The sequence below is a fragment of the Mustela lutreola genome, chromosome 4 (assembly GCF_030435805.1).
Source record: "Mustela lutreola isolate mMusLut2 chromosome 4, mMusLut2.pri, whole genome shotgun sequence".
NCBI classification, from domain to species: domain Eukaryota; kingdom Metazoa; phylum Chordata; class Mammalia; order Carnivora; family Mustelidae; genus Mustela; species Mustela lutreola.
Genome location: NC_081293.1, coordinates 111,156,443 through 111,172,784, shown reverse-complemented (window position 1 = coordinate 111,172,784; position 16,342 = coordinate 111,156,443). Strand labels below are relative to the sequence as shown.

At 38.0% G+C, this 16,342-nt stretch overlaps 1 long non-coding RNA gene across 2 annotated transcripts in view; it reads right to left on the bottom strand.

Moving 5' to 3' along the window:
- LOC131829225 (uncharacterized) overlaps nt 1–15,463 on the bottom strand; it is a 91,513-nt gene extending 76,050 nt beyond the window's left edge. Inside the window, exons 1-3 of one of the 2 annotated variants that reach the window (XR_009352774.1) lie at nt 15,230–15,463; nt 12,546–12,704; nt 1,358–1,423 (exon numbers count right to left, since the gene is read on the bottom strand). This is a non-coding gene — a long non-coding RNA (uncharacterized LOC131829225). The remainder of the gene's footprint in view (nt 1–1,357; nt 1,424–12,545; nt 12,705–15,229) is intronic. The other variant, XR_009352775.1, reaches the window with a different exon arrangement.
- Nucleotides 15,464–16,342: the final 879 nt, after the last annotated feature.

Sequence of the window (16,342 nt, the reverse complement as noted above, 5' to 3'; positions counted from 1 at the left end):
AACCAAACAAAACCAAGACAAAACAAAACAAAAATCACTGAGCCAGCCAAAGAAAATATATGCAGGCCAGATTTAGTCTGCAGTCTGCAAATTGGTGAACTTGGTTGGGGTTGTTTTGGACCCAGCTAATGGGATAACAAACTTCATGTCCTAAGTAAAAACAGTCATCAAGTATATTACTACCTGAAGGTGACCTGATGTTTTAATAGATGTCAAAGCCTCAAGCTAAACTTTGTGTAGTTTGGAGGAGAGAGCTGAAAAGGCAAGTCACACAATAGTCAGGGAGACTAAACAATACTAGGGGTATAATACGGAAAGAGAGGCTTACACTGTGAGACTTTAGGAGGAGCAATATAACAGCAAAACCACTTGGTCATGAATTATTGCAAGAAAACTCCAGGACACCTCTACTTGAGTTTGTCACATCATACAAATGTGAAAGAGAGATTAAAAAATGCATTAGTGAAATGACTGTTTTTACTTGCTAAATCCTCTTCTATGCTTTTTTATTAAAAGTACTTCGCATAGAAGAGCCACTGGTGAAGTCTTTTAATTTTAAGTGTTTCTCCAGATATGTGCCATCTTAACTGACCAACAATGAATAGGAAAGGTCTTTCATGCCCTTAGACTGGCCTGGGCCCAGAGTTGCAAATGCAGGAAGGCAGAAGGCAGGCAGGCCATTTTGCTCTGGAAGAGCCACCTCTTGTGTGGTCCATTTTGCACATGTGTTAAGATCTAGCTTGACCTAGAACTGCCTCCTTCATTTCTGCAGGGAGAAGTTTATGGAATCTTTGGTGTAGTGATTTTCTGAATCTAAACTGACCTTGGCTTTTGTGTTTCCTTGGATATCTTTCTCTCAGCTTTGCAAAGCAGACGAGCTCTTTGCCTCCTTCCCAGAATGAAGTGGAGATTGGAGAAGAGAACTAGAAATTTAAACCTGATTCCTCTCTGGTGCCTTTGCTGCTTGTTGGGGGTTTCCCAGGTTAGACAGCTCCAAGTTAGACAGCTCCAAGAGCTCACCTGGAGTCCTTGAAGGAAATATCAGCCCTGATGCAGGACTCATGTCAGTGAGCCTGACAGAATGGACTGGTCACCCACATGCCCAGTGCCAGGCCTGGCACCTGGATATGCCTATTTTCAGAAATGCCAGGGTTTGGGGAGTCCTTGGCTGTGTTTGTATTTATGATCACAACTCTATATTTTAGATGATGTGGCTTGGATTCTTCTTTGTATTCGTCTTCAGGCTTTCTTGCCTTTCACATAATTAGGAACACTGTCTGCTACCAAAAGCTTAAGCAGGTGATACCAGGAACAAAGGGAAAGAATTAAATGCTATTTTATACAAATTCCAACTTACCTTTAGGTGCAATCTTTGTAAACCACCTCCAATCATTTTTAATTCATTAAGGAGAAAAGCTTCTTCCTGAAAAAAAAAAAAAAAAAAAAAAGGGATGACCAAAGGAAAAAAAAAATGTTTCTTTTACTGTAAGTTGTTTCAAGAACAGTGCCTGGCAGTGTCACTTGGGTTAGAGTTTCTGACTCAGGTTGGTTTTAAGGATTTTATCACATTCACTATTTCAATTAAGTGGCAGAAACCATGCCTGGATGTCAAGAGGTCATATGCATGTTCTATTTATTAAAACATAACTCAAAACTTCAGCTTTCTTATTGCTGTTTGTTATGAATGGTGTTACTTATATCAGACCACACTAACTGGTATGTATCTTCAAATAGAGCTTTGGTTTCCATGAAAAATTGAAGTTTCATTGTTGAAATTTAAATTTCCTACACTTGGGAAAATCTAAATCAGTAAGGGAGAGGAGTAATAGATATGAAGTTAGAGAAAGTCCAGAGACTCTAATTTACTTTTTAAATAAAATACATTGTACATAAACAGAGCTTAACTGGTAGACAATTCGTTAATGGCTCTCCACTGACTTTATTGGTGGGGATTTTTACTTTGGAGTTAAAGTATCTCATAAAGAATTCTTTGGTGGATAAAAGTAGCCCAAAACAGGGGTGCCTGGGTGCCTCAGTTGTTGAGTGTCTGACTCTTGATTTGGCTCAGGTCATGATCTCAGTGTCTTGAGATCAAACCCTGCAATCCCCACATCATGCTCCATACTCAGTGGGGATTCTGCTTGAGGATTCTCTCTCTCTATCCCCCTCTGCCTCTGCCCCTGCTCATATGCCTGTGCTCTCTCCCTCTCAAATCAATGAATCTTTTTTTTTTTTTTTTACTTTTAATTTTTTATTTTTATAAACATATATTTTTATCCCCAGGGGTACAGGTCTGTGAATCACCAGGTTTACACACTTCACAGCACTCACCAAAGCACATACCCTCCCCAATGTCCATAATCCCACCCCCTTCTCCCAACACCCCCTCCCCCCAGCAACCCTCAGTTTGTTTTGTGAGATTAAGAGTCACTTATGGTTTGTCTCCCTCCCAATCCCATCTTGTTTCATTGATTCTTCTCTTACCCACTTAAGCCCCCATGTTGCATCACCACTTCCTCATATCAGGGAGATCATATGATAGTTATCTTTCTCTGCTTGGCTTATTTCGCTAAGCATGATACGCTCTAGTTCCATCCATGTTGTCGCAAATGGCAAGATTTCATTTCTTTTGATGGCTGCATAGTATTCCATTGTGTATATATACCACTTCTTCTTGATCCATTCATCTGTTGATGGACATCTAGGTTCTTTCCATAGTTTGGCTATTGTGGACATTGCTGCTATAAACATTCGGGTGCACGTGCCCCTTTGGATCACTACGCCTATGACCCAGCAATTGCACTATTGGGTATTTACCCTAAAGATACAAACGTAGTGATTCAATGAATCTTTTTTAAAATTTCAGCTTATTTTATTTTTATCAGTGTTCCAAAATTCATTGTTTATGCACCACACCCAGTACTCCAAGCATTACATGCCCTCCTTAATACCCACCACCAGGCTCACTCATCCCCCAACCCTCCTCCCTCCAAAACCCTCAGTTTGTTTCTCAGTCCACAGTCTCTCGTGGTACATCTTCCCCTCTGATTTCCCCCAAATCACTTCTCCTGCCCATCTCCCAATGTCCTCCGTGTTATTTCTTATGCTCCACCAATAAGTGAAACCATATAATTGACTCTCTCTGCTTGACTTATTTCACTCAGCATAATCTCTTCCAGTCTCTTCCATGTTGATACAAAAGTTGGGTATTCATCCTTCCTGATGGAAGCATAAAACTCCGTAGTATATATCAACTATATCTTCTTTAGCCATTCATCAGTTAAAGAGCATCTTGGCTCTTTCCACAGTTTGGCAACTGTGGCCATTGTTGTTATGAACATTGGGGTACAGCTGGCCCTTCTGTTCACTATATCTGTATCTCTGGGGTAAATTCCCAGTAGTGCAATTGCAGGGTCATAAGGTAACTCTATTTTTAATTTCTTAAGGAATCTCTACCCTGTTTTCCAAAGTGGCTGCCCTAACTTGCATTCCCACCAACAGTATAAGAGGGTTCCCCTTTCTCCACATCCTCTCCAACACATGTTGTTTACTGTCTCATTGATTTTGGCCCTTCTAACTGGTATAAGGTGGTATCTCAATGTGGTTTTGATTTGAATCTGCCCAATGGCTAATGATGATGAACATTTTTTCATGTATCTGTTAGCTATTTGTATGTCTTCATTGGAGAAGTGTCTGTTCATGTCTTCTGCCCATTTTTTTGATATGATCATCTGTTTTCTGTATGTTGAGTTTGAGGAATTCTTTATAGACCTTGGATATCAGCCCTTTGAGTGTACTGTCATTTGCGAATATCTTCTCCCATTGCATGGGTTGCCTCTTTGTTTTGTTGACTGTTTCCTTCGCTGTGCAGAAACTTTTGAACTCGATGAAGTTCCAAAAGTTCATTTTTGCTTTTGTTTCCTTTGCCTTTGGGGACATGTCTTGAAAGAAGTTGCTGTGGCTGATGTCAAAGAATTTACTGCCTATGTTCTCCTCTAGGATTTTGATAGATTCCTGCCTCACATTGAGGTCTTTTAACCATTTCAAGTTTATCTTTGTGTATGGTGTAAGAGAATGGTAGAGTTTCATTCTTCTATACATAATTGTCCAATTTTACCAACACCATTTATTGAAGATGCTTTTTTCCACTGTATATTTTTTCCTGCTTTGTCAAAGATTATTTGACCATAGCGTCGAGGGTCCATATCTGGGCTCTTTACTCTGTTCCACTGGTCTAAGTGTCTGTTTTTGTGCCAGTAAAAAAAAGACCCATTTGGAACGTAAAAATACATCCAGACTGAAAATGAAGGAATGGAGAAACATCTTTCATGCCAATGAGCCTCAGAAGAAAGCTGGGGTAGTGATTCTCATATCAGATAAATTAGATTTTAAACTAAAGACTATAGTGGGAGATAAAGAAGGACACTATATCATTCTTAAGGGCTCTATCCACCAAGAAGATCTAATAATTGTAAATATTTATGCCCCCAATATGGGAGCAGCCAATTATATAAGACAACTGTTAATCAAGATAAAGAGTCATATCAATATGAATACATTAGCTGTAGGGGATCTGAACATGCCATAGGTCCAAAACCTATGGGATATGGCGAAGGTGGTCCTAACGGGGAAATACATAGCCATCCAAGCCTCAATCAAAAAAACTGAAAAATCCCAAATACACCAGCTCTCTTTATATCTTAAAGAACTAGAGAATCAAAAACAATTTAAGCCAATAAATTGGCTATCTTGAAATAATCAAGATTATTTCATTGATCAAGAGAACAATGAGACAGAAACCAGAGATCTACTAGAACACATCAACGAAACTAGAAGCTGTTTTTTTTTTTTTTTTTTTAAGAATCAGTAAGATTGATAAACCACTGGCCAAACTAATCCAAAAGAAAAGGGAGAGGACCCAAATTAATAAAATTATGAAGGAAAGGAGAGAGATCACGATTAACACCAAGGAAATGGAAACAATCATCAGAAATTATAATCAACAGTTATATGCCAATAAGTTAAGCAACCAGGACAAAATGGATGCATTCCTGGAAACCAATAAACTTCCACAACTGAATCAGGAAGAAACTGACAACCTGAATAGACCAATATCTAGTAACAAGATTGAAGCAGTGATCAAAAACCTCCCCAAAGAGATTCAAATTAAAACCACATTGAGAGAGAGGCATAATACTCCATAGTGTATATGGACCACATCTTCCTTATCCATTCATCCATTGAAGGGCATCTTGGTTCTTTCCACAGTTTGCAACCGTGGCCATTGCTGCTATAAACATTGGGGTACAGATGGCCCTTCTTTTCACTACATCTGTATCTTTGGGGTGAATACCCAGGAGTGCAATGGCAGGGTCATAGGGAAGCTCTATTTTTAATCTCTTGAAGAATCTCCACACTGTTCTCCAAAGTGGCTGCACCAACTTGCATTCCCACCAACAGTATAAGAGGGTTCCCCTTTCTCCACATCATCTCCAACACACGTTGTTTCCTGTCTTGCTAATTTTGGCCATTCTAACTGGTGTAAGGTGGTAGTTGATGGAAATTGGAAGGGGAGGTGAACCATGAGAGACTATGGACTCTGAAAAACAATTTGAGGGTTTTGAAGGGGCAGGGGGTGGGAGCTTGGGAGAACCAGGTGGTGGGTATTAGAGAGGGCATGGATTACATGGAGCACTGGGTGTGGTGCAAAAACAATGAATACTGTTACGCTGTAAAGAAATAAAAATAAAAAAAACCACATTGAGATAACACCTTACACCAGTTAGAATGGCCAAAATTAGCAAGACAGGAAACAACGTGTGTTGGAGATGATGTGGAGAAAGGGGAACCCTCTTATACTGTTGGTGGGAATGCAAGTTGGTGCAGCCACTTTGGAGAACAGTGTGGAGATTCTTCAAGAGATTAAAAATAGAGCTTCCCTATGACCCTGCCATTGCACTCCTGGGTATTCACCCCAAAGATACAGATGTAGTGAAAAGAAGGGCCATCTGTACCCCAATGTTTATAGCAGCAATGGCCACGGTTGCAAACTGTGGAAAGAACCAAGATGCCCTTCAACAGACGAATGGATAAGGAAGATGTGGTCCATATACACTATGGAGTATTATGCCTCCATCAGAAAGGATGAATACTCAACTTTTGTAGCAACATGGATGGGACTGGAAGAGACTATGATGAGTGAAATAAGTCAAGTAATCAAGCAAATAAGTCAATTATCATATGGTTTTACTTTTTTGTGGAGCATAACAAATAGCATGGAGGACAAGGGGAGATGGAGAGCAGAAGGGAGTTGAGGGAAATTGGAAGGGGAGGTGAACCATGAGAGACTATGGACTCTGAAAAATAACCTGAGGGTTTTGAAGGGGGGTGGTGGGAGGTGGGGTACCAGGTGGTGGGTATTGGAGAGGGCACGGATTGCATGGAACACTGGGTGTGGTGCAAAAATAATGAATACTATTATGCTGAAAAAATAAAAAATTTTAAAAAAAGATTGATTGAGTCTTCCAATCCATTCATACTTTATAACACAATTCAGATTTAGATTTTATTCAATTTCTTTTAGTGCTTACAGTTTTTTGTATAGAAGTTTAGCACAACTTTGGTTAGATTTAGTCTAAGTATATGATATTGTGATGTTATTATACAAGCATTTACTAAATTTTATTTCCTATCACTTTTCACTATACAGAAAAGAACTGATTGTAAAATATTGATTTCGTATATAGTAACCTTGCAAAGCACTCTTTAAGTCTTGTGTTGTATCTATGAATTATTTAAAAATTTCTTCATATATAACCATATTATCTTCGTGTAGTAGAAGTTTACTTTTATTTTTTCATTTCCAAACTTTGAGTCTTTCATGTCTTTTTTATTGACTTACTGTTTTACCATGAACTTCAGCAATTGCTGAATAGCAGTAATAACATCCCTGTCTTATTCCCAGTTTCCAAGGGTCTAATTTCATTATTTCATCACTATGTATGTTTGCTGAAGTTTGTTTTTTGTGTGTGTGTGGATATTCATTATTAGATTATTAAATGTCTGTTCTAGTCTGGTTTGCTAGGGATATTTGTATTTTTAAAAATCATAAATGAATGTTAAATTTCACCATGTACACTTTCTGCATCTGTCAAGATTTTTGTGATTTTTGTTCTAGGGGCCAGAAATCACTCAAGTGCTAAGGGTAAAAAATTTAAAAAGTTCTGCAAAGGGGCAGGGCTCAGTTTTGTCAAGGAGATGTCATATTGTTAGTACTTATACCAGTTATAAGTAAGCATAGTAAATCAAAGCATAGGTTACAAAGTACTTTTCAAACACAAAAGATCTGGATATAGTTGTTGAGAGGGAAAATTACAAAAAGCAAAGGCAATGACATTTTAAAACACGTCATGAGAGCCTTAGTATTATTATAACTATTAAGTACTTACTACATGAATTATCTGACATATCCTCAAAACAACCCTATCATTTCCACTTGAGAGGAAACTGAAGCTCATAGTGGTTAAATAATTTCCGAATGTTACACAGCTAATATAAACTACTGATGGAAGTCCAACTGGCTCCAAATCCAACTCTTAATTTTCTTTTGGAGGAAACAACATTATATAGTGGGTAAGGACTTATACAGGGTTTGGTTTTGATAAATAGTGTTTTTAAGTGATAGTCTTATAGATGGAAATAATCAACAAGAAGGAATTGTACTCTGAACTATTTTATAGAAATTAGTCACGTGAAGAACTATAAAGTCTGAAATTCATTTTATTCTGTATACTCTCACATAAGTGTCTCGAAATGAAAGAACTTAATTGTGTGCCTTTGGGACTGTGGGCAGAGCAAAGGGCTGAATGCTTGCACATCTTGTGGTGAAATGAATTCTTCAGTTCTCATTCCTTCCTACGTGAAAACTCGAACTGTGCTCTCAGTATTCCTTAACATATTGTCTCTTTGGACACTGCTAACTACTCCAACACTTTGCTGATGCCCTGTGATAACACCACATTCTTCTATTTTTCTTCTGCACTCTGTTCCTTCTAACTTCTTTGTGAGCTGCTCCATCCATCTCTTAAATGCTGATGTACACATTCACTTCCTGGAAATCTTGTATTTTGGGACCTCATACCTTATCTATCTAGTAGCTCAAACCAGGAAATAAAAGTAATGAAATTTACACATACGTGTGTGTGTGTGTGTGTGTGTGGTACAAATTGTTATTTATTCTAAAGCTGGAAGTTACTATGTCTACATTTTCACCAGAATGTTTTAATGAGAACAGGAAAGGGAAAAGTTACTGATGTATACAATGACACAGTTACTTTAGAAAAAAAAAAAATGTTAAAACCCTTTTTACTAACCACTTCTAAGAATGCTTATAGGTTATGCAAATGCATTTACAATCTCTATGTGGTATTTGTTTTTCTCATCTACTATAAAAGCAACAGATATCTGATAATATAGGTATTATATATTACAATTATAGTTCTAATATTATATTGTAATACATATATAATCAGTCTATATTTTATATATAATATTGATACATACTGATATATTATGTGCTGATATTATGTTATACTAAATATGATCAGTACATAATATTATATATATAATCAGTATTATTATGAGAACTTTTTTCTAATCGAGCTTAATTTTTTTACTTAATTTTTTAATTTTTTAAAAAATTTATTTATTTATAAAATTTCTTTTCAGTGTACCAGAATTCATTGTTTATGCACCACACCCAGTGCTCCATGCAATATGTGCCCTCCATAATACCCACCACCAGGCTCACCCAACCTCCCATCTCCCTCCCCTCCAAAACTCTCAGTTTGTTCCTCAGAGTCCACAGTCTCTCATGGTTTATCTCCCCCTCCAATCTCGCCGAACTCCCTTCTCCTCTCCATCTCTCCATGTCCTCCGTGTTATTCCTTATGCCCCACAGATAAGAGAAACCATATGATAATTGACTCTCTCTAGAGAGAGAGTCAGACTATGTTAACCTAAGAGAGAAATCTAATATTTGAAAGTATCACCCAAAAATTCTGTGGAAAGTGAATTTTAAACATATCAGACATATGTCCACCTACCATCTGTTGATAATTCAGCAGGAAGAACTGTCTGTGACTCAAGACTTTGCACAGTCCTGTCTGAACTATCCCCATTGGGAGGTTCCCTCTTTTCAAAAGTCCAAGATAGCCATAAGGCTTCTTTAAAAAGAGGTTGGATTATTTTATTTTATTTTATTTTATTTTATTTTATTTTATTTATCTGACAGAGATCACAAGTAGGCAGAGAGGCAGGCAGAGAGAGAGAGGGGGAAGTGGGCTCCCTGCTGAGCAGAGAGCCTGATGCAGGGCTCGATCCCAGGACCTTGAGATCATGACCTGAGCCGAAGGCAGAGGCTTAACCCACTGAGCCACCCAGGCACCCCAAAATGTTGGATTCTTGACATAAAGAAAGGCAGTGGAGGGTTGCTGGGTGGCTCCATCAGTTGAGTGTCTGACTCTTAGTTTTGGCTCAGGTCATGATCTCATGGGTCCTGGAATGGAGGCCTGCACTGGGCCCTGTGCTCAGCTGGGAGTCTGCCTAAAAATTCTCTCCTTCTGCCCCTCTCCCCACTCACACATTTGCATGCCAGTGTGCATGTGCTCTCTCAAATAAATAAATTAATCCTTAAAGAAAAAAAAAAGTCAATGGAATTTGGAAGGGGAAAAATGTTTATACGTTTTATGTTTTTAGTACTCTATACCTGTACAAGGGTGATACTATAAAGAACGAGCTCTGAGTATTCATCTGAGATAAGAGAGAGATGAAAGTCAATCCTGATGCCATAGAGGGTCTGTCATCCTGCCTCCAGACATCCTACTGCTCTCACCCTGCTGCTTCACTCAACCTCATGGTTCTATGGGCTTCTCTATGTAAACTATGTCCTGAATGTTTAACTGCATTTAGGTTTAAAAAACAAAAACCAAAAAACCAAGAATTTTTCTCTCCCTTGAAAAAACTAGTACTTTTAAAATTCTTTCTTGGGAGTCTATATCTCTCTTTCTAAAAGTAGATAGTATATAAAAAATTAGTGTCAAACCTGTATTAACTGGTATCTTTAAGAAGTAACTACAGGATAACTGAATGTAGCCTGATTCTGCAGAAATAATTCAATACTTCCTTCGCTGCCACCTTTGTCTCTGCTGGTTCTTTCCTTCCTTTTCTTTCCCTTCCCTTCTTCTTTGCTTTCAGGTATTCGTTCCCACTCAGCTTTTAGAAATTTCAGTAGTGACAGCTGGTCTCCAACTCTGGCTTATCTTCTTGATCTTGCCCTGTCTTCTTTGACTAGTCCTGGTGTGTGTTCTCTATCCCAGCACTGACTCCTGGCAGACTCTTACTTATGAGTTGCTGGTGTTTTGTGGCAGTACATTGGTATAATTATAGCAAGGGCAGGAAAGAGAAGAGTTGTGTGATTGTTTTATTCTTCCTGGTCTTTCCCCCAGGAGAAATAAATCTAGGAAAATGAATAGGGAGGTGCAATGGAAAAGGTCAGCCCAGAATGCTATGCTTCTGAGAAGAGAGAAGACAGCAGGACTGGTCCAGAGAAGCTGGTGCATGGATTAGCTGTGAAGGGCCAATAGCCCTTACCATTCCCAGCCCGCCTCCTTGAGCTGGTACTTTTGGTAACTGAGAGAGTCAAAGGGATCCATTTAGTCACTGGGTGGCTCTGATAACTCCTATTCTGTCACGGAACACTGCATCAGTCCAGACCTGGAAAGCCTGGACAGATTAATAGCTTCTTCACATTTCTTTGGGTGGCAACACATAGCTATTCTTGGATTGTTGATTAATTCTGATGTCAAATAAGTTAGTATAAACTTTCTAGCTCATATACAAATTGGTCCCTGACCCTTTTGTGTCCATACCTCTGTCAAATAACACCAGGATACAGTGTTCTTCTCATATCTGTAATTGTTTAGATCTTTAAACAATTATCATGTCTAAAAACACTAATAATAGTTAAATGTATAGCACTTACTATGGGCCAGGAGTTACTCTAAGGATTTTAGATAGATTAACTCCTTTAATACTCACAGGACCCTAAGAGGAAGGTAATTTTATTCTCATTTTACAGATGAGAAATTTGAGTAGAGAGGTTAAATAAACTTCCTAGTCTCTTGCCAATAACCAGTGGTGAAGCTGGGATTGAAATTGAGAATCTATCTCTGGAGTCTAGATTTTCAATCACTAAGTCATTAAATTGTATTTATATAGTCATCAATGCCCAGCATAAAGTGTTAGACAAATGAGTGGTTAATAACAAAATCTGAGTTTATTATTCTAATTTGGGGGTATTAATACTGGGATCCATAGCAAGTGCTGATAAGTATTTTATTTCATACATTTTCCACCATATTATAAAACTAGGACTTAGAGAGTTTAAGAGTCTTGACCCCATTGGGTAGGGCCAAGATTCAAAGTCATCTTCTTATTTCACATCCCGAACTCTGCCTGCTCTGCCAAGCGGTCTTACTAGGCCCATGAAAGTGCAGAATTCCTTGTCCTCCTGTGTGTAAGGGCTGTTCTCTGAGGCACTTACCCAGTGGATCAGAGAAACAGCCCAGCGAACTCTTTGCATAATGAGGGATAAACACAGAGAAAGACTGGTGATACCAATGGAATTGAGGAGGCCACTGCCCCTCAAGTGGCCCTGACTGAGCCTCACCCACTAGCTTGACTTTCAAAGTGGGAAAGATTGGGTTCTGTTCCTGCCTCACCAATAACTTTGTGCTCTTGAATACTCCCTTCTGAGTAAGAGAAGGCAGAGAGAAAAATCAGGGCTAGCTCTTCAGCCTCCAATCCTGTTTTCTAAGAACAGGTAACTAGACTACCTGATCCCCTCAGGAAGGCTTGAGAACAGAAAGTGAGACACTTCTTTCCCCTCTCAGGATCCTCTTGAAGACCACCCAGGTAAATGGTCATGTCCAATGACTAGTTTTGCTTTTTTACTTAATGACAAGCAAATCTCACCAGTGCTAGAGTTGACACATTAAAACGAACAAACAAACACACACACAAAAAAACCCCACAAAAAACAAACCACTTTATTCTTCTCCTACTCACAATAAAACAAGATGGGATTGGGAGGGAGACAAACCATAAGTGACTCTTAATCTCACAAAACAAACTGAGGGTTGCTGGGGGGAGGGGGTGTTGGGAGAAGGGGGTGGGATTATGGACATTGGGGAGGGTATGTGCTTTGGTGAGTGCTGTGAAGTGTGTAAACCTGGTGATTCACAGACCTGTACCCCTGGGGATAAAAATATATGTTTATAAAAAATAAAAAATTAAAACAAAAACAAAAACAAAAAAAACACAAAACACTTTAAATATAATGACACAGTTGAGGGTCCTCAACAGATAGAGCAGGGAGAATTTGTTTCAGAACAAAGGCACATGGGTTCCAAGTTACCTCTTTCTATGATTTTTACAAAGTGATGTCTCTTAATTACTCCCTCTTGGTCAGTGAAAGTAAAACTTACCCTGTGTACCTCATGTGGCTTTGAAGATGATAGGAGGTGAGGCATTTAGTCAGCATTATTGTTTTATCCTTCCAGGCAAACTCAGCTTTCCCTTTTCCTTGGCACTCTATTCTCAATCAGCTTTAGTAAAAGACTCCTTTGTTTTCTTCACTGTGTTCTCTTTAGGAAACAAAATGTTAATTTGGAATTTGTGTAAAATAGAGGAAAAAATAACTTCGAAGATTTTATGAGGTCGCTTTCAAATCCAGGCACAGGACTGCAGTATAAGTCTCTGCTTAGAGAGGAGTTTTTCATAAGCTGTTTCTCCACAGATGGCATTTTGGTCATTTTACAGTAACTGAACTTCTTTCTCTCTCTGCGGAGATGAATACATCCCAGCTCTTTCAGCCAAACAGTTACGTGTCTATTTTTCCTGCTGATTTCAGCTTACCTGTATTACAGCTGTTTTTTTTTTTTTTTTTTGTTTTGTTTTGTTTTCAGTCTCACCTCCCTACAGTCCCATTCCATGAAGTCTAATAACAAAGAGGGGCTAATTGTTAGTTGTGGAATGTTAATTGTAGAAGAGCTAGAAAGCATACAAGCAAAAGGTTAAACACCCAAATTAAACCAATGGAATAATACTCTGTTATACTGTTATAGTGTTGGTGAGTATCAGATAGCTTTCTATATAAGTTTTATATAGAATTTTTGTTTTATATATAAATTCTATATATATAGAATTAAGTTTTATATATAAAATTTGAATTTCTGGGATCCAAAGTGTGATATGTCTCTGTGAGATAGATACACAGACATACACATAAACACATTTGGGTGTCTTGTGTGCTTTACAAATAAGAAAGCCACATGACCTATCTTATCTTAGTCTTTTTCTTTTCATTTAAGAACTCATTACAGGGGCATCTGGGTGGCTCAGTGGGTTAAGCCTCTGCCTTCTGTTCAGGTCATTATCTCAGGGTCCTGGAATCCAGCCCAGGTCATGATCTCAGGGTCCTGGAATCCAGCCCCACATCTGGCTCTCTGCCCAGCAGGGAGCCTGCTTCCCCCCTCTCTCTCTGCCTGCCTCTCTGTCTACTTGTGATCTCTCTCTCTGTCAAATAAATAAATACAACCTTTTAAAAAAAATTGAACACATTACATGTTTCCTAGCCCAGGTGTCTGTAAAACAGGAGAACGGATGAAGAAACTGCGGTGCATTTATACAATGGAGTAGTATAATGGAGTAGTACTCATCAAGGAAAAGGAACAAACCACCCATACACAAAATAACATGGTTGGATTTCACAGAGTGAAAGAAGTTTCCTCCAAGAGTATATATTGTATGAATGAACATTCATATGACCAGGGAAAGCTCATCTGTGATGGAAAAAAATAAGAAAAGTGGTTGCCTTGGCAAAATGGGGCAGGGAGAGAGGAAGGGGCAAGAGTGAAATTTTGGGATGGATATAATGCTCTATGTCTTGATAGAAGTTTGGGTTACACAGTTGTTTACATGTGTCAAACTCATCTAATGGTCCACTTAAGATTTCTACATTTCATTGTATGCAAATTTTTACCTAAGGAAAAAGCCAATAAATATTGAACTTTAGTTAATAATATGCATGCTAAATTACTTAAAGGAAGGGAACTGATGTCTGCATTTTACTTTGAATTTTTTTAAAAAGATCAATGCATACAGAGGTGGATAAATATGTGAAAATGCATAAATGTTACTTAATAAAATGTTAATAAAATGTTAATTACCGTATTTAGGTGGTACTTGTGTGGGTGCTCTCTGTACAATTTGCTCAGTTTTCTGTAGGTTTGTAATTTTTTAATATTAAAATGTTAGCAAGAGAAAGAACATATGACATATTCCCATGTCAAATGTCAAATATACTTCCACAATATTTTAAAGGACTGATTAAATTGACATATATAGACTGGAATATAATTCAATCACTGTTAAACATTTAGATTGTTTATATTTTTATAGTATAAGCTGTATTACAAAAATTATACTTGGATATTTGGACACCTGTCTTATTAGATACTTAGGATTAATGAGCATAATTGCTAAGTCAATTAGGAATTAAAGACTAAGGTTGCTTTTTCATCCAGAAGATTTGGGACAATTTTCTTTCCTACTAGAGATGGATTCTATTTCCTTGTAAGATTTCCATTTCCAGAATGATTTGGTTCTTTGTTCATCTTTGCTAATCAGTTCAATATCTGGAATGGACTATTCTTATAATTTATTTTCTGGTTCTCTCCATCAGCACTTTAAGATCAAGGGAAAGACAGAAGGGAGTATTTTCAATACCCAATTTCGAACTAACAATCTGAATTGCAGATGTGTCTTCAATCTGTTATCATGATTTGATTTGTGTTTGTTTAATCATAGACTGAAAGTAAAATCAGTTTGCAGGGATTCTATTTAGTCTTTTTCTCTGTGTACATCCAATGAATATACACAGCCTACAAGACTATGGGAGGTATTTACCCTTCCATGACAGTACTACACTTTGAAAAATTATAATTTGGAGTTGTATGTTCTAGCATCTTTGGATTATTAGCAAGCTGTATAAAAAAAACAACAAATGTCAAGGTTGAATCACTCATATTTAAATGATGATTAGAAGCCCATAAAATCTGTGCAGCAATTCTGTATGCCAGAAGGGGCAGCACATAAACAAAACACTCACTTGGCTGATCTTCTCATCTTGCTCATTGTGGTGTGGATTACAATCCTATTTTATTCCTTTCTCTTGGCTCTTTCAGCAATAGATGAAACCACTAAAGCCACTCAGCAGACAAACACGCCAGATCACGGGCCAGAGGACAATTTCCCTTTCCCAGCAGCAGCTCAGGGCCCTTCCCTGGACTTTCCAGATGACCTTTATAGCAGCAGCTGACTTCTTGAATAGTTTTTATTTTGGTGGCCTAGAGCAAAATAACAATGCAATGTTGCTTAGTGAAAAACTTGAGATTCAAATTTTAGGTCTCTCTCTCTTATAGTTTTGATTTGAATACAAGAAACTTTAAAAAGGTGGTAACAGTGAATATATATGTGTATTTACTCCTTATGGCGGCTTAACCAATTGGTGAGCAACAGGTGCATTCTACAATTTCCAAAACTGATTAAGTGTCAGTCAAGTTCTTGACAGTATTCCAATCAGTATCAGCTTTTAAATGGGTCACCCCATCTCATCCATTTAAAACTCAAGTTAATTGATTCTTTACAGAAATTGATAGTGTCGACATACTATTGGAATTTTGTTTTCTGATTTCCTTTATATTGCACTTTCACGTTTCCCACTTCCTTCCTGCAATGTTTCTCTGGACTGACTTATTTCATTTATTGCAGAATAAATAGCTGCCACCCAAACTTCAGTCTGGTTTTACATTCTATGTCTACTTTTTCCTATAACTTTGGGGGAAAAAAATCAGTTCCACATTTTTTGGATGGGTTCCTAAAGGTGGAATTAAAGTTTAAAATTATGATAATACGTATTTCAGTTGGTATAATTTGTGGATTTTCCACCACGTGCAAGTAGTAGCAACTTCCTCACAAAGATGTTAAACAAGTCCCTCCCATGCCCAATGTTGGTTAAACTGATGGGTGAAAAAGGCTATCTCATCTAATCAGTCATATGAATGTTCAAGTTCTTTGTCCATTTTAAAATAGAAATGTTTGGGACACCTGGGTGGCTCAGTGGGTTAAAGCCTCTGCCTTTGGCTCAGGTCATGGTCCCAGGGTCCTGGGATCGAGCCCCTGGTAGGGCTCTCTGCTCAGCAGGGATTCTGCTTTCCCTTCT